General features: G+C 43.6%; 1 protein-coding gene across 13 annotated transcripts in view; it reads left to right on the top strand.

Annotated features, from left to right (window-relative positions):
• The window catches only part of TSNARE1 (t-SNARE domain containing 1), a 533,649-nt gene that overhangs the window by 54,087 nt on the left and 460,683 nt on the right, over positions 1-18,879 (top strand). Inside the window, exon 3 of one of the 13 annotated variants that reach the window (XM_074898350.1) lies at positions 12,092-12,132. The exons of the other annotated variants lie outside the window; for them this stretch is intronic. The gene's annotated coding sequence lies outside the window, so the exon portion shown is untranslated. The remainder of the gene's footprint in view (positions 1-12,091; positions 12,133-18,879) is intronic. 13 annotated transcript variants of the gene reach the window in all.

Here is an 18,879-nt window from a genome sequence, read left to right on the forward strand (position 1 = left end):
CCCTAAAAGTCCAGGCAGCAGAATTATTTTTAGCTCCTTCACGCTCCCTGCCTGGGATCTGCGCTGAGCAAGTGCTGGTGAAGGCGCTTTTGCTGAAAGGGATGGACAAGGTTCAAGCACAGCGTGCTCCCTGACCCCAGCCTGCTTCATCCAGGTGGCCAAGTGTTTGCCAGAGGCTACTGAGGTCCGGAGAGGCCACTCCGTGCTAAGTACACCAGCAGGTCCTCCCTGGGGACGTTGTTCAACTGGCCTGACCCATGCTTCAGCCATTCAGGTCACACAAGTAAGAGGTTGACTGGGGTTAAGCCTGTGCCTGGATTTGTGTTTAGGTGGGAGCAGCGAGCATCAGACTTGTCTTGTGTGACCAGGTTGTTGTCTGTCTTCTTGTTTCTGACTGGTCATTTGTGCTTTCGGGTAGAGGCACACTGACTGGAAAAATTGTGGGTTTATCAATGTATAAAAATACATATGCATGCACACAACTATATGTAATAGATACCTTGTTTGCTAAAGCAAATGGAGATATAATATTTGTGTGTTGATGCCCTTATGTGCCCAGGTCCTTGCTAGATCTTGTTGCATTTTCTCCTTGCCCCTGTCCTTCTGATCTTTGCAGATGCTTCTGTTGAACCTCACAAATGCTGTTTTCCACATGGATACTGATTTTGTCTTTAGGAGTGCGAAGGAACTGGGGATGTTGTTTATCCAAGGGCACATACAGGGGCTTAAAGCTAGTGATGTGGACTTGGGTTGCTGTTGCTCCTCTCCCAGCATGCTGCTCTGTATCCTTATACCATGGATGTTTAAGGCCATTGAATGACTGGAGCGTGGCCAGAGAAGGGCAACGGAGCTGGGGCAGGGTCTGGAGCACAGGTCTGCTGGGGAGCGGCTGGGGGAACTGGGGGGGTTCAGTCTGGAGAAGAGGAGGCTGAGGGGAGACCTCCTGGCCCTCTGCAACTCCCTGCCAGGAGGGGGCAGAGAGGGGGGATGAGTCTCTGGAGCCAAGGCCCCAGCGCCAGGCCCCGAGGGAATGGCCTCAAGCTGCCCAGGGCAGGGTCAGGCTGGCTCTGAGGAAGGATTTCTGTGCAGAAGGGGCTGTTGGGCGTTGGAATGGGCTGCCCAGGGCAGGGGGGAGTCCCCGGGATCCCTGGAGGGGTTGAAGAGTCGGGCTGAGCCAGCGCTGAGGGATCTGGGGGAGTTGGGAACGGTCAGTGCTGGCTCAGTGGTTGGACTGGATGATCTTCAAGGTCTTTTCCAACCTAGACGATTCTGTGATTCTGTGATTTGTGTGTGGTTCCTGGCTGTGGCATTGCTCTGCAGGATGCTGTCAAGTATGTATGGAAGGGAAAAGGAGCCATTATACAACATCCTTGTACTGCTGTCCCAGCTGTCAGCGTGTGATGTGAACAGTGTGATGACCCAAAATAGGTTCCCCCTGGGTGGTGGGTTAATCTGGTACTTACCCACGCCTGCCTTCGTCTGGATGTCCCGATGTTTAGCATTCAGTACATCGCCCATCTTAGAGCCATGGGCAGTGTCGCCAAGCTGTCAGCATATTTTATGTTTTCTCAAACCAGTTTCTTGGCCAACATTTCAACACTGGGGTGGTTTCTGGCTAGATTTCACCCATGTGGTGGTCCCTGCTCAGTGAGCAGGGCTGGCTTCGCCTCCGCAAAGCCTGCAGCTCCCATCTTGCTGCTTTTTCCCTGCATCTCAGCGCTTGCATTCCTGCGAGCAAACAAGATAACCGCCATGTAATTTTTGTAACAAACTCTCCTCAAAGTGACAACCGTGGGCAAAAGTGTGTTCATGTGGTGCGCTGGGATTGCTGATTCGCTGGGCCGTCATCCTAATCTCTTTAGTGCTGGAAGAGATTGAAGAGCATCGCTGCTCTGAGCTTCCTCCGTTATCTTTCTTGAGAAACGCCGCCTCCAAGTAACCTGGGATCTGCACAAATTTCCCGGTCTTCCCCAAAGAAGTAGGAAGGTGTTCTCCCACTTCGGGAACGCGGTTTATGGGTTTGGCAGAGCAGAGCGTACAACTAGAGGGAAAGCTTTCCGTGCTTGGACTCAAGCATTGCTGTCTGGCCGCGGGAGGTGTCTGCCGTGTACCGCATAGGAAAAGGTTTCTCGTTGTTTTGGGAGTGCTCCTCAGATGGGGAAAACCTGGGTGTTAAAGAAAGATTTTTTTTTTTTTTTTTTTTTAAATTTTTTGAGATGCGGGGGAATACAGGGAAGTGAAACTGTAGTTATTGCAAGAAGCTATTGCCAAGAACAGCTCCTGGATGTTTGTCAGCTTTAAAAATGAGCTTGATCTCCACAGCATACTAAAGGATTGATGAGAGCTTTCCTGTGCTGTGCAGGTGTTTGGACTAAGTACCAGCACCTGAAAACTCACGAACTTTGGAAATCCGATGTTGTTCCCACTTCTCGCCCTCCTGCGGTATCGAGAATCTGCCGGTGGTTGCTGTCACCATTTTCCAGTTTATCGATGTCCTCTGTGTCAGCTCGGGTGGGATGGGGGAAAGATGAGAGTGTCCTTGCCCTCCCTCCATCACATGGCTACCAATTTCAGGTTGGGATGCTATGATGGGGTTGATGATTTAGCTTTATTTATTTATGTTTTTTTTTTTTTTTTAAGGAGTGGAAGGATTTTTTTTTGTGTTGTTGGGGTTTTTATTATTTATTTCTCTTTTGACCTGGAATTTCCAGAAACTCAGGCTCCACAATCAAGAGTAGGTACCTCCTTGTCTTGAAAGCAAATACATGTGTCCAACCACCTTAATTTCCGCAGCAAGCTGCTGATGAATCTGTCCTGTGTTGGGCAAGACTTTTTGGCCACAGCCCCCATTTTTCATGGCACATCAGCATATTTTGAATTATCTGTATCTCGGGACCTTACAACTTTTCTCTTCTCTCCCTGTTCCCAGCTTTGAATCTTTTTGTGTGTTTTAAAATCACCTCCTCCACACATGGGCAGGTTTCTATGCTGGTTTAGGATGGCAGCCAGCATTTCTACAGCTGGTGCTTTGAGCATCGTGCAAGGTTTCTGCAAAAGAGGCAAATCCAGATGTCCCCTTTTTACTAAGTAGTGAGGAAGAAGCTGATGTGAGGTACTTCTGCGTTTAGAGAACCGAAAGGCCAAATGTTTTTATCTTTTAACTGAATAGGGTGGCAACTCTCCAGCCTGCTTGCTGCGAATTCAAGGTTATTTTATGGAGCCGTGGTGGGGATCTCTCCCTCTTTTTTTCTCTCCTCACACAGTATGTATGTATGGAGATACCATGTGCGGGGTGGTGTTAGAGCAGGTGCTGTGAGGGATGTGGATTGCGAGGATGAACTGCGTGTAGGTTTGGAAGAGGATTTTGTTGGCAGCTAAAGAGTAGTGGGAAGGGAGACGGGCATTGATTGTACAGGAGTAGTCTCTAGAACCCAAAAAATACTGATCCAGCATCAAACATTAAGAAGGAAACCCTGTGGCACTGTTCAAATCTGTTGTATACTAATTCCAAGGGAAAAGACATCGCTCTTTTCTAAAATGACACTTTTTCTATGAAATTTGAAATGCTGGTGAAACTTGGAAATTCTTGGTGATTTCCCAACTCAATTCTTCCCAGCCTCATCTTCCACAAAGGTACAAGCTATAGCAGGGAAGGAGAGTTCATAAAATCAAGCAGGGCCAAGATAATGAAGAGGAGAGGCAATAGTATGGTGCCTGTCATTGAGGGAGAGTGCTTCTGCATTTGAAGATGGTTTGAATCAATGTTTGCTGTTTTAAGATGGTTCTGTAGGCTGGTTCATGCCATCAGTCCTTTTCTCCTCAACAGTATAATTGCCTGAGGCGATCCACTCTGGCCCAAGCTGGCCAGCTGGGAAGGATCTTGTCTGGGAAACTTTGGAGTTAGAAATATATTTTGAGTTAGAAAAAAAAAAAAAAAAAAAGTGCTGTGTTTTGAGAGAGCAGCTGGGAAGCAGAATAAAATCCTTTCTTTTTTTTGGAAAAGGAACAAAAATAATACAGAAGGAAAGAAAAAACCCTGTAAACAGAGGGTTGTAAAGGCTCAACTTCAGTACTATTGTGTGTGAATATTACTCTGAAGCCCTCACTGGGATCAAAGCACCTTTGCTGAATGCAAAATATTGTCTGTGCCCACCAGCACTGCTGCTTCTCAACAAGGTGCAGTTGTTCAGTAAGTAGTTACAATTAGGGGGGAAAATATCTTGAAGTGATTAAAAAGTAATTTAAAATATCCGTGTTTTCCTATTAAGCTTTTGCTGGTGGCATTAAACAGTCTATTTCTTCCCCTGCACTTATAACAAGCCTATTGTCACGCTGTAGGCATTTTTATGATAAAAAAAAAAAAAAAAAAATAACATCATGTATCGACCAAAGCTCAGTTAACTAAAGCAAGTGGGAGACCTCCCTTGGCAGACAACAACCTGTGGCTGGGGATGTTGATTTCTCTAGGGATTAGTAAATTTGGCGTATCGGTGTATTTTTAAATAACTCCGTAACCTCACAGTGCCAGTTAGGGAAAGGATGTTATTTGCATTCTTACCCTGCCCTTTAAATTGGAGCAGGAAAACATTTGTTAGATTTTTTTTTTTTTCTTCCAATTACAATAGAGCAACAACACTAACAAAAAAAAAAAAAAAAAGGCAGTAAGCAGATGGGGCAGACTGAGGAGTGGAGGGGTTACAGATGTGTTGATGCTTTCTTAGGTTTGAAAAATGCCTCCTTTGCCCATTGTTAGAAAAAACAAGGTTGCAGCTCCAAAAACATTTGCCATGGGTTGCACCCGTGTAATAATATAAGAGGTAGAAGTTATAGTGCAGGAACTTGCATGAGGAGCTTGAAAACGCTCAAACCTCCTCTGGTTGGTGTCTGGAGGTGCTGCTTTCGTTGGGTATTTGAGGCAAATTTTGGGTCACATCTTTTCACAGCTGTCTTGGCCTTTGCTCCGTGTTGTGAGTGCTTTTCCAAACTGCACATTACCTGGAAGGAATTTCAGTAGAGTGAATGGTTTCTTGGAGTCAACTAGATTTTGTTGGTTGGGTTAGACTTTGTTTAGGCATGGAGGGTGACCTGAATAAATCTGTATTGAGTTTATGGGGGGTTGTCTCCAGTGACTTCTGTCTTCACTCTAGAGAGAATTTGGTCTTGAGCTCCATGGGAATCCTTGGTCTTTCCCTTCTTGAGCCTCTTCTGTTGAGAAAAGTTCGCTAAAGGCAACAGATGATTCATTATAAGCATTGTCATCCCTACTGCCTGTTATGGTAAATGGGTATTTTCCATATGCCAATGGCTTGATGCCTCACTTTCAGAGAGAGAGAAAGTCCCAAACCTTTTTTTTCGTCGTCTTCTTTCTTTGCTTCTCTAAATAATAACTGAAGGAAGAAGCAGCCTTGGAGTGTGCTGTCATAGCTGGTGTGCAAGGTGCTGCATAAAAGGCAGGCTGCCTTGGACAGCTTTGCTCAGCCTGTCAGTGCAGCCATCGAGTGGTTTGTGGGCTCCCAGTCGTTTTGCCAATTATCAGGCCTAGCACAAAGGACACAGCCAGCATAAAGATGAACCAATAACCAAATTGTATTTGATACAAAAGGGTCAGTACAGGGGTGAGCGCTGGGGGTACAAACAAGTCAATCAGGTTATACATAATCGACATCAATCCCACTGACCCCAATAACGACACCACACGACCAACAATGGGTGGGATAAACAGTGAAATGCAGTCTCCCATAGAAGGGACGGGAGACAACCAGGTCAACCAGCCAAACACATCAGACCAAGGAAGCCACACACTGAATCCCTACACAGCCCACGTTTACAAAAGCCAGAGCTGAGTGGAGCCCAGTCCCAGGGAGGCGGGAGGTCCTTCCCCAACAGGGAACTCTGCACAGGACATCCACCTCACAGATACCAGCGTGTGAGCACTTTCTGGCAGTTTGGTCCTTTGGCCAGAGCTGCTCTTCTCATTAATGAAACCTGAGGACTGTTATGGTGAAATGCTGCCCTCTTCCACCAGTGTTCCCTTCCCTTGCCCTTACTTCTTCAGACCTTCCTCCTTAGGACAAGGAGACTTCCCAGTCTCTACAGTGAGGAGACGTGAAAGAAGGTTAGAGAAGAAGCTCAACGCTGGAAAGCTCTACAAGATATGAAAACCTGTTCTTGCAGAATGGTGGTTCCCAAATGCTTCTGCTGAACCCCCAGCACATGCTCCCGGGCCGTGCTTCCATGAGAGATACCCACTGGGCTGTGTGGACGTGGGAATCAGTGCAGTGGGGGATTTTTAGAAGATGGTTGAAATGCTGTTCCTTGGCTGATGTGCAGCTGGCCCAGACCTGCTCTGTAGAGGCTGGTGGCCTTGGCTGGGCTAAGTGGTCTAGCTGGTGTAATTTCTCTTTTCTTTCACAACCACCCTCACATATGATATGTCTAATAAAGAGCTCAAATTCTCTTCTAAGAACCCTATTTACAAGAAGATGTGTAATCTCTGCTGCTGCCATAGGGTAGCCGTAATTAAAAGCAAACTACGGGAGTTTGTCTAAATTAGCAGGTAATTACATACAGTGAAAGAGGAATGGGGGGGGAGGGAGAATTTATAGGCTGATAGGTTATTTGAAATCTACTCTGATAATTTTATTTAGTAATCTAATTATAATGAGAACAAGGGGAGGAAAAAAGTTGTGTAGTAATCAGGAGCTGACTCATGCTATTGAAAGGATAAACAATTTTATCAAAAAAAAAAAAAAGTGTGTTTTGAAGTTGCTTTTGAAAGTTAATATTTACAGGACTGAAAGCTGATAGACTTTGTTGTGTCCTAACTAATCTTGATGGCAGAGAGCTTTCTAACTCTGTCACACTTAGTTAAATCAGGTTTGGGAATGCTGTGATAGGGTCTGTAAGTATCTAAAGTTAGCCAAGGAGAAGTGTGCTGGCAGAGACCCATTCTATGAACCCACCTATAATTTTCCCATGTTTTCTGCAGTAACATCTCCCTCTAATGAGCATAAAACAAACAAAATCCCAACTTTTGAAAAGTCATGACCTGGATAAAACTAACCTTTACTTTTCTGTCTGATTAAGTTCTATGGGTTGGGGTTGTTGGTTGGTTGGTTTGTTTTTTTTTTTGTCCTGTTTCTTGCTGCAGATTTTCTGAGGAAACACTGAGCTTTGGTATAAAATACAAAAAATTGGGATATAAATACACTTAATCTCATTGCTGAGCAGAAGTGTAAGCTATAGGGCTGCTTTGTGTCTAAGTGCATGTAGTTGTATGAGCTTTTCATTTCTACTGCTCCAATGGAAAACTGGGAGCATTTGTCCCCTGTGGAAAGACATCAGTGAGCATGTGAGAGAGTTAGGAAAAGAATCTCAGGTGGTTTAGAGAGTATCTCTTTTTTTTTTTTTTTTTTTTTTAGTTGGCAAGAGTTTGGCACTGTCGTGGATCTTCTTGCTGTTAGTGAATTTTTAAACTTGTTGGCAAAGTCTCCTTTTCTTGCATGTCCTCAGGCAGCATCTTGGATATCTTTTAACTCGGGTTATGATCAAGACAGAGCGATTTCAGGTTATGCCTTTGTGGTTGCATCTACAGGTCCAGATCTTCATGCTGTTCTTGTAGAATTAGCCTAGCTCTCAGGAAATGACTGGGCTGTTAATAGTCTGTTAATTCACCAGGTGAGTGTTTGTCTACTGGTGTCTAAATGTGTCTTCACTACCGACAAGCTGAAAGTATCGCTGTTGCAGCATTGAAAAGAAAAAAAAAAAAAAAAAATCTGTTGTTTAAAAGATATCCGGGTCTGCTTGATCTCTTCCATGTTTGTGATGGATGTGGATCCATTGCTTGTTGGCTGTGGAGAACCTTGCTGGTTCTTGGCCTACAAAGAAACTCCTTTCCTGACCCAGAAATGCAGCCCTTACATTAGCCATTCACCATGCATAGTATGATGAGGCGCATTAAAAACTACACAGAACTTTAATCAGTTTTTAAATACTATAGCTCCTTGCCAGCCCTACACTCAGTGTGAGAGAAGCAGCTCTTGGCAGTGGTGGATGAGGGCAGCTGTTCTGCCTGGATATCTGTGGCAAAGTGCTATTTTATGAACTCCTTTGCTTTTGGCTAGAGGCAGCGCGTGCTCTGCGAGTTTAATTCGGCTCAGCCTCCGCGATATGTTGAACCTGGTGTCTCTTGGCTCCGTGTCGGAGGGATTTTATCTTCTCCAGCTGAGGAAGAACGCGCCGAGCGAGGTGGTTGGAGGTGCTGAGGGGAGATGCTCCGAGCTTGACGTGTAGCTGAAGCCACCACTCGCAGTTGGCTCACCCAGGCATCTGCTCACTGCCTGCATGAGCCAAAAAGGACTGTCCACCCCTTCTGCTTCCCTTCCGACACTGGCACAGCGCACAGCGGTGTCTTGTTGTCTCTCTAACTTTCCGCCTACATATCACCACTTGGCCACTGCTGCCTCACAGTTGGACACAACATAAATTTGTATCGAGGAGGAAAGAACGCAGCTCCTGTGGGAGGGCTAAGGCTGTGGATTTTTCTCTTTCTGAACAAATTTCTGGTTTTCAGGCCTCTAACCATTGTCCAGCCTTCCCTGCGTGCTCAGTAGAGATGTCTGGGTAATAGCCTTGTTTTTCCTGGCTTTTTGCCCAAAGTAATTCATGGGCCTCTAGGGTGTCTGGGACAGAGAAGCTGGAAACTATGATCCTAGGTTTCAGTGTCCAAAAGCTGGAGAAATGCTGTTGTTTTGGGACTGGTGTGATTATGCACCAGCATGCTTTGGTGCATCTATAGCACTGGTGTAGCTCTTGCTTGTGTGGTCCAACCTGGGCGTGCTGGTGGGGGTGCCCATGCTTAATATCCATCATCTCACATGGTTTTAATCTGCATTTTGCTCTTCCTGTTGAGTTGGGGTACGGTGGTTTGCTGACCCTTGACATGTGGGACCATCCATCGCAGAACTGTTTCAGGGTATCGGATGATTGTTCCTGGTTGGGCATTGTTCTGTCTCTTAGTAGGACGAGCTGCAGAGAGCTGTGTGAAATGACAGCCCACAGCTTTGCTGTTTTCTCCTACTGGAACCCTATTTGAGACCTTTCTGAGGACTTTGGGCAAGCTAAGGGCTTGCTGCTATAGCTGTGCCATGCAGCTGTACTCTTAGCTGTAGGGAACAGCTGTTGATAGGGCACCTTTTGAAATATTCACATTTAATAGCAATTCAAGGCATGGCTGAGCTCTGAAATGCTGTGGAGAACCTAAATGGTGGAATTGGAGTGACAACATAACTAAAACCTTTTGGCTTCTGTTCTTATTGAGCTATCTGGCTTTTGTATGTTGATTGGTCTGCTTGCTCGGACTGCTGACATTCATCTTCTCTCTTGACTGTCAAGTTCAGTGTAGTGGAAATGTTAATCCTGACTATGGTCACAATGTAAAGAATGATTTTCTGGTAAAAGCACATATAGAAGCTGTCTTCTGAATCTATTTCTGTCTGAAGAACACATCTGTACATGATGCTGTTCGTGTTTGCTCGTGTTATTCTATGAAGTCCCATCCCGCCAGGCTGTGGAAGCTGGTTTGTGTTGTCTCCTCCATCTACAGAAACTGCATGAGACAACTTCAGAGGATCCTTCTCTTTTTTAGTTCATGGAACGGGGCTCCCATTGGGGTCAAGGGGTTTTTAGTGATTGTATGTGGTGTGTGGGGAGAACGTCCTCCTTTCCTACCACATCTCCAGTCTGGGATAATCAACATCCCCTGGCTGAACTTGCCAAAGTCCATAGACCTCTCTAAGTGATCCCTCAGCAGTTTCGAACATAATGTCCTTTATTGTCCTTTACTTCCAGGTCATAACTGTGTAGGGTCTAAGCCATAATCCCAATTCCTTGAAGTTTTAAGCAGTTATCTCATTCTGTTTGATCTCTGACATCTGCCTGTCAGGGTGTTCCGTCCTGAATTGAGGCTCCATGTTGCTACAAGATTTTTCTGGTCCCCTTTCAAAATATCTTCTTCTCCTTCTTCCTTTTCCTCCATTTTCATGACCTTAAAGCTGTTTCTTTTTTGGTGGCTTTTCCGAGAGCTTGGACTCTCCTCTGTCCTTTCAAGTCCAGTTCACTCTGGATAAGGCAGAGCTGGAGGTGAAGTCGCTGTCACTTTCTGAAGTTTGTCCTTTATGTCCACAACCCATTTGTAAACGGTGGCATTTTCCTGGCTTCGTGCTATATGGTGAGCAGCAGACCTGTTCTGCCTGCAGGATTGTCCATGTAAACTCAGCAACATCTTGCTGGTGTCATTTACCTGTTAAAAGCACTTTGGGAACCAAAACAATAAACCAAACTTTGCAGGAGGAGAAAAGTCTCAATGCAGACATGGATGGCAGAGATTCCTGTGCTGGTGGTGAATGTGGAGCGTCAAGGAGGGACAAAACCCCAACCAGTGTCTTGCTGTTCTCCAGGGTGGTTTTTCTATTTGCATCTGGTGGGGCTGAAGAAAATACTTTTTAAGTCCATTTTGGTGAGATCTGCCATAGGAAGGGGAGCAGGGACCTGACTTGAAATATCTTCTGTGAGGGCTAACATCTGGAGTGGAACAGTTTTCTGTCCTGCACTTTTTTTTTTACTGCTTTTTGGATGGATGAGCTGAAGGACAGATGGGTCAATGGATACTGTGTGCTCCCAAGTCAGCAGTGAGCCTGGAATAGTGCACTAAGTTTGGTTATCTAAGTTTGGAATTAAATTCTTCCAGTCTCAGGACCCACACGTGTTGCTCCGGTTGGGTGATACTCTGAGTCTTGGGTGAAGCTCCATCTCTGGTTGTTCTATCACAGGGAAGGACACAGTCTATAAAACCATCCCAGTTGCTCTAAATGAATGCTGAGCATGTCTGAATGGTGCTCTCCCACCCTGGGAAAGTGTGTGAGGTTCACAGTGGCACATTTTGATGTGTACGTGCACCGTTGGGCATCTAACCTCTACTGCTTTTCTGCAGAAATATTTTGTCGGGATTTTTTTTTTTTTTTTCTCTCCCCCTGTATTTGACGAACAATGTACAAACTTCAGAAGCATTTGATTGAGTGATAAAATTTACCTCTGAAGTGGAGCTGTTGTGTATAAACAAACCTGTGTTGGGATAGTTGGAAGGAAAGCTGATAATACCACCAAAATCTTTTAAATTATGAACCTGCTGTCCTCCCTTCACCCCAATTTTTCAGGTGTGACAAGCTTGAAAGCTAGAAAACACTCTTTGCCTATACATTAGACATCACACGGTGAATATATTTTAGGAAAATGAAGAACAATTGGTATGTTGTTTCAGGGAAGATACTACTGATGTTGCATTACTGAAGGAAATCCCACTTGTTGCTTTTTTTTTTTTTTTTTCCCCCTTAAGCTACAGAATTTACTGCACTGTTAATGTGCTGAAAGAAAACAGTAATAAAATAGTCTCTGTAGCCAATCATACTTGTCCCACAGAAATGCTCATATTTATGAGAGTGGTCAAACATGCAATAGTGTCCAGAGATGTATGGCGGTGTTTACAACAGACCACAGAACTGTATGATTTATCACAGTGCACTGCATAGCGGGCTATAATGTGCGCTGTAATTAGTGTAATGTACCCTGTAATAGCTGTGAAATAAATTCTGCACTGAAGCTTTAAGCCCCAAAACGCAGGATCCGACGCAGATTCCACGAAGACAAAGGGGAAATAATCATCCGACATCATAAAGGCCTTCAGGTGAGGTCTGAAGTACGTATGTACATAATCCGTAGGTCTCAGATTTGTGGGCAAAATGTCTGTTACCCTTGCACTGGGCTTTCCTTACGTGACACAGAGCTTTTCTCTGCCCCACAGGCTCGTTATTCTTCTGTCAACCCAGGTAGGACTGGGTAGTGCTTAGTGATCAATTAATTAGCCAATCCCACATCTTTTCTTGCACCCTCTTGGTGTGGCTCTTTTTAGCACTTTGTAGCTTTAGAGGGTGGATGACTGAAGACGTTTTGAAGCTCTGTGAGCATCTTCTAGTTCCTTATCTCTGTTGCACCTGCTATTTAAGTGTACTGAAAAACACTTTTTTTTTTTTTTCAGGTGGGAGCGGGTCTCCACGTGGACTTCTAAAATGTATTCTGGTGCGTTGCTGAATGATGCAGCCAAAAATCAGGATTTTTGAGTTTTTTTTGCTCCTGGAGGCCCTGTAGGACTGTCAAGTACTGATGTTGCCATGTCATAGACAAGGGACCTGGCTCCCAAAGGGCTTTTGCTCTGAAGTGGTGTCAGGAAGGATTAAGCTGAGACCTTTGAGCTTTGCTCCCTGTCTGAGATGCCCTCTGAGTGCTTGGGGAAAAGGAGTCCCCTAGTTGCCAGAGGATGGAATTTATTTCATCCCATCCTATTTATCTAGTATAAAAGCTTTTTTTATTTTTTACTTTTATAGGGAGCCTTTATTATTCAGATACTTATTAGGACAGAATTTCACTTTTAGGGCTAGTGCTGTGTTTGTTTCTGTGTGGGGTTTGTTTGGTTGTTTGGGTTTTTTTTCTTTTTTTCTTCTCTATCTGGATTTCATTCCATAGATCATGAGTATTTGATTGGAGGTGGAAGAGTCAAACCAAAGCAAATTTATTTTGTCTGTCAAACCTCCTCTTTGTAATATTCTTCTCTATGTAAAAGATGACACAAAATCAATCTCCCGGTTAGCTTCGCCGTTCTGCTTGCAGCAGCTTTTACTCAATGATCGTTATTTTTTGTTTGGTTGCATTTTATTCTTTAATGTGTTTTCAAATACATCATCAAATAACAATACTTGTGAAGGAGGGGATCCTCCTTCCATTTGAAGGTCTGAGTGCAGATGTGAATTCACATGGCCTTTTTCTAACCTTTTGTGATCGTGTCGTACTGCTTTTTTTAGGCAGGGATACCAGGGGAAGGAGCTGAGTGACAGTCAGGAATGAAGAACAAAGATATTATATTGCGGAATGGGACATGTCTTCTATGTTCTTTTTCAAGCAATAAATTCCTGAAATCTTCTTCAAACTATCCTTTAGTTTGTGCTTTAATTCTGTTAACTTTTCTAGCCCATACCACTGCCCTTCTTTCACCTTTTCAGGTTCTCCATTGTCTTTGTGGATGGACTGTGAAAGGAGATGCATGGTTGTAAGTGAAGTGAATCAAAACGTGTTCCTAAAACTACTAATGTAATTTATTTTTTTCCTGTATACTTTAATTCAATACAAGTTCTTTCATAATGTAACTTTTAATAGAGACTTTTTGAGATCCTCTATATTTGTAGAGGTCTGAATTCAGGGGGGAAAAAAAAAAAAGTTTAAAAAAAAAAAAGTGGATATCATTGAGCTTCTAACCTGAACTGAAAGAACTAGTCTCTTTTAATATATTTTGTAGTCAGAACTTCGTAGGACCTTCTCCTTTCCTCACACATAATGAAGACTAAATATTAACTCCATGATCTTGAAGTATTGATCTGTAAGGACTAGGGAAAATTATTTTTTTTGTTGAGGGAGTATTGGAGAACTGACTGATGGCAAAGGGTGATGAACAGGAGGACTCAGAGCAAAAGTGAGCCCCCCCCAGCAAGAGACACAGAATCTGGTGATTTAACCCCCAGTTGGTTTACTGGATGGTCTTTCTTCTCATAAAAGTCCAAATCAGTGATTTTTAAGCCCAAACTCAGTGAAGGACCTAAATATGACTCTGAACATGAGTCAGCAGAGTGTCATTGTGCCAGAGAAGGTGAACCACATCCTTTCTTACTAAAAGCATAGACAGCAGGTCCAAGGACGTGATCCTTCCCCTCTTTGACACCTGTGAGGCTGCGTTTGGACACAGTGTCCAGTTTTGGGCTTCCCAGTACAATAAGGATATTGGTATGTTGAAATATCTCCAGGGGAGGCCACCGAGGTGTCTCTAGGACATGCAAGAAGGGGTGTCGGGAACCAGGTTTGTTCAGCCTGTAGAAGAGGTGTCAGAGGGGAGATCTTATTTTTGTCTGCATCTTACCACGACTGCTTTTGAAGAGCAGGGACTGGAGAGGCCGTAAGATCTCCATTCTTGGAGATACTCAAAACTTTTCCGTATAAGGCCTGAGCAACTCTTAACTGGAGCAACTCCAAGGAGGAGGAAGACACAGAGACTTTCAGAGGTCACTTCCAACGTAAATTATTCTGCGACTCTTGATTTTATCTTATTTCAGAGGGGAATGTCAGGGTGTTCCTACCCCATGGAGTGAATCCGCAGAGCTTTACCCAATGTTCAGTATGAAATTGTGGGTCTTCAGATCTCCTCTGAGGTAACTGTGAAATTATCCTTCTTTTAGTTCTTCCCTTAAGCTATTGAAGAGATTTATTTCTTGAACAGGTATTCACAGACTGGGAGTTTCAGTTCTTTAAGTAGGATTGGAAGCTGGGTGAAAATGTGTCTGTTGGGGTAACGAGACAGCAGTCAGAAAATGGGTTATAAACACAAAAGAGACGCCTTCTGTAGAGCGATTGGGAACTGATGATGTGCAGTAGCATTCATCCTCTTGCTCCCAGACTTTTGCAATCAAATTATATTTAGCGCTGTCTTCAGATGGGTCCCATTGATCTTTTTAGTGAGTGCTGGTTGCATTTGAATTTGTAGGTCTAAAATGCTTCTCGTGGTGGTGGTGATTTTATTTTCCTTAACGTGAAAGGCGGTACCAGTTTCTGTAAAATGGCAGGCTCTCGGATCTTACAAGTTACCAGCTTTTTCAAGACGTCTCAGCTCTTGTGGAGATGATCTGCTCTCCTAAAGGTGTTACAACTCGTTTCTGAAATTGGAAACCACAAGGTTTTCTTAAGATTTCTCCCTTTTCCGGCAATGATTAATTACTGCTGCTGTAACCAAATGGATTGAATGGCCTGATGTAGATCCAACCTTGGAGACCTTTGCTCATCTTTAATCATCTGCTGTCCAGTGCCATGGTGGAATAAATTATTGTTATTATTACAAAAGCTACAATTAATCTTTCTAGTGACCAAGCCTAGTAGCCAAATTTTTAGTTTTGTTTTCTTTGAGATGTAGAAGTATATATATATATTTTTTATTTTTAAATGTCTACCAATAAAAATAAAATTAGGAGTTTTGTGGTGGCACTGTAGCCAAACAATTACTGCTCGTCGCCATCTGATTGCAATTGTTTCTAGTCAAAATGGCCCAAAACTTGATAGCTCTGTGTATGCTTCCTTTTGGTCTTGAATATTAGATTTTTAAGCAGACAGTCCTCCTTTTCCTCCTTCTTATCGCTTCACTTGATGCATTGGTATGAACACACAGGTATTTTGTCCTGATGAGATATTTGGCAGGTCTTTATTAGCCTTTTCAGTGTCATTCTCCTGATGTGAGCCCAGGATCAGAACCTGGGTTATTTTAGGGGACTTGTAAGACAAAATATAAGCTGCTTCAGTTCCCTTTCTTCCTCTGTGTATGCACAGGCTACATAGTGGAAGCTGCTGGAATTATATCTCTTAACAATAGAGCCTTTCATCTTTTTCAAACTTCGCTATATATATGTAATCCAACTGGTTGGTTTATTACATTTTTGAGGCTGTCAAATTTTTCCAAAGATTACACTGGGAGGAAAAATGCCTTCAGAGTGAGATCTATGAAGGTGTGAAACAGTCTCTGAGGAGAGGCACTAGAAGCACCACAGCTTGAGTTATTGAAAAACGAATGGTCCGGAGGATGCCAAAATACTCCCTGGTGGCGTTGGAGTCCGGGCAACCTGTCTGGAATGGCTTAGCTCATGCTGGGGGTCGTCATCTCCAGCTGCAGGTACTCACAGGATGGATGGGTCCTACTGGGAGGAGAATTGGCCATTGCAGACAAGTCTGCTGGTTTCACAACATCTTTGACACGTGTTTTCTAATAAAACAGCTTAAGCCTCTATGTGCTAGTAGCCTGCAGGGTGCGTTCCCATTTTTTGATGGCTTTTAAATGGTTAATTACTGATATTCCCTTGCTTGTTTAGAGGATTTAATTGCCCTCTCTCCAGGGAGACCTTATTGCAGCCTCTCAATACTTAAAGGGGTCTTGTAAGAAAGATGGGGACAGACTTTTTACTATAGCCTGTAGCAATAGGACAAGGGGTAGTGGTTTTAAACTAAAAGAGAGTAAATTCAGACTAGATAAAAGGAAGCAATTTTTTACAATGAGGGTGGTGAAACACTGGATCAGGTTGCCCAGAGGAGTTGTGGAAGCCCCATCCCTGGAAATACTCGAGGCCAGGTTGGACGGGGCTCTGAGCAACCTCATCTGGTTGACCATGTCCCTGCTCGCCGCAGCAGGGTTGGACTAGGTGACATTCCAAGGTTCCTTCCAAGCCAAACCATTCTACAATTCTGTGATTTCCCATGTTACTCTCTAGCACTTCTGTGCGATCTTAACCCAATACCCAGGTAGGCAGCTGAGACAGACCTTGCTTCAAGTTTAGTGTTTTGTAAGAGAACCGTCACGGGGTAGCACATCCTCACCTCTTCCAGGCAAATGAGTTGGTGTGCAGCTGAGTTGGCCAATATTTATACTCTTCCCTAATAGCACATCCTAGATAAGCATCAATAGGTGCTCCGATAACCTGGTGCTAAAGGTTTGCTAATTGCTTAACTATTTTTAAATGTGCTTTTCTTTATGCTGAAGGACAGTTCGCTTGAGGTAAGCTGAGCCCCTGAGGGTATTTCTGGGTACCCATTTTCTCATCTGTGTGTTTGAGTAGGAGTTCTGCGAGGATTTACGCGGTTGTGCAGGTGGTTTTATGACTCGGGGCCAAAATGGAAGGACCGAATGCTGATCAGTACAATACAGCTCTTGGAAACAAGAGCTGATGGTTATTTTTCACATTTTCAAGGCTTTGCTGATGGAGATACTACCTTTAGCTCTGGTTTTGTGCAGTCAGTGCAGGCGCACTCAGGTTCTTCTTACCAAAGCCCCCTTCCTGCAAAGATTGACTTTTTTACTTTTTCTGTTTTGATGAAATAATGTCTTTTCATAGGCAATGGGAATGTGGGGAATAAATGATGCAGCAGAAGATTTGAAAGCTTGTCTCTATAAATGGTAAGGGCAAATTCAGCATTTTTTAAAAAAAAATAATTCTAATGTACATCTTGGTGGAGGCTTGAGCTTCATTTGTGTGGTCGTATGAATGCAAGCAAGAAGCCATGTCATTTCTAAAGAATTCAACAGCCCAGCTTTGCTTTTCCCTAGCAAAGCTAAATATATTGTACAGTGTCTAAGGCCTCTTTTTCTCTATACTAGAGAATTTTCTTCTTTATATGTTGCTCTACTTCACTGCAGAGGGCTTCCTTTGAATCACACAAGACCTGATTAATCCCTTATTCCCATATAAATGTGAATCCTGCCTGGATCAACTCATCACCATATTTTAAGCTAATAAATTGACCTCTGTTCAGGTTATCGCATGGGGTTTTTCCAGAGACAATCCTTACCACATGAAAAGGTTAATTTTGCTTTTTTGTGATTATTAAAGAACTGGGGCACCATTTGCAAGAGTATGTCCCGAATGCTTTTTAAAACTGTATCTTCCAAAAAAAGTTATCTAGCTCTCTGTATTATTTGATCTCTTATCTGTTACCTTCCCTGTAGAAAATGCATTGCTGCATTTCAGCAATAACCTTATTCCTGTATATCTGAAGCAGTATTGCTTTAGGTTTCTGTAGTGCCTTTCATCAGAGCATCTCCAGCAGCTTTGCAAATCTGCAGGAAAGTAGGTCAGTGTTTATTCTCATTTATAATATAGAGGCTGAGTCTTTAGGTTTCTCTGTGACCAATTTTTTTTGTTGTTTGCAAGTGGCTCTGGCTGCAGACAAGTTGCAGATTTCTTAGCTTCATTTTGCAGTTGTGAACCTCCCCCTCCCTTCCCCTGTGCAATAGCAAACCACTTCTGAGATGTTTGAGGAGACGCCTGCTGTTGTATCAGCTGGTACCTAACTTGCACACTGGGCTTTTTTTTTTGTTGTTGTTTTCTACAAAATCCCTTCATCTGTGTCTCCAGGAACACCCAGCACCATGCAGAGTGGGGAGCAGAATGTGAAAAACGCAGCAATTAAACTTGAACTTTCCCTGTGTTTGTTTTTCTTTGCGTTTTAGAATTATTTTTTCTGTTCCTAGAGTTGTCCAGGAGAGGCCGATCCATCGGTTGGAGGTGGAGGAGCAGTGTTGCAGGAGGTCCTGCAGTGGTCCCTGTTATGCTTTTGTCAAATTTATTGCCTTTCCCAAAATGCTCCAGAAATAATTTGTCGTGCTTTACCCAGAAGCTGTCTGCTTCCATCACGTTCCCATCTTAAAGCATCCTTATCCTTCACGAGTCATCTGCTGTTAAATTCAGCTGGCCCCCCACCCCTCTTTTTACACCCACCCTGCCCATTTCCTCTCCTCTCTCTCTTGCATATTGCAAGGGTCTTCAGCAGAATGAAATTCAGCTTTTCCTTGGAGATCACAAGTAAAATATTGGAAAAGAACCTGTTTAGGGCAGATATCATCTCAGAAGGATCGATATTCTTGAATTTCTCTTGAAACTGTGCAGATACTCTGACCCCTTACAGAATACTGGGTGTTTTATAAGGCTCATGGATGTGTGTGAGGAGGCTTGGGTTTATAGAAAGATGAGATCTGTGGTGCACGCTGCACCAGTCTCTTGGGAGAAGAACCGGAAAACAATGTTTTGGTCGATTTAGCACCTTGTTAGGCAAAAATACATGGTTTTGTGAGGTGTAGTTTTGAATGTCCGTAGAAAGACCTATGAAATTTGTAGCAATTTAGACACAGTAGAGTTGACTGGGGTCATTATATCCCATTTTAAGCTACTTTGATGATGTTATTGTAGACTG

Source organism: Athene noctua, chromosome 2 (genome assembly GCF_965140245.1).
Source record: "Athene noctua chromosome 2, bAthNoc1.hap1.1, whole genome shotgun sequence".
In the NCBI taxonomy this organism is placed as follows: Eukaryota; Metazoa; Chordata; class Aves; order Strigiformes; family Strigidae; genus Athene; species Athene noctua.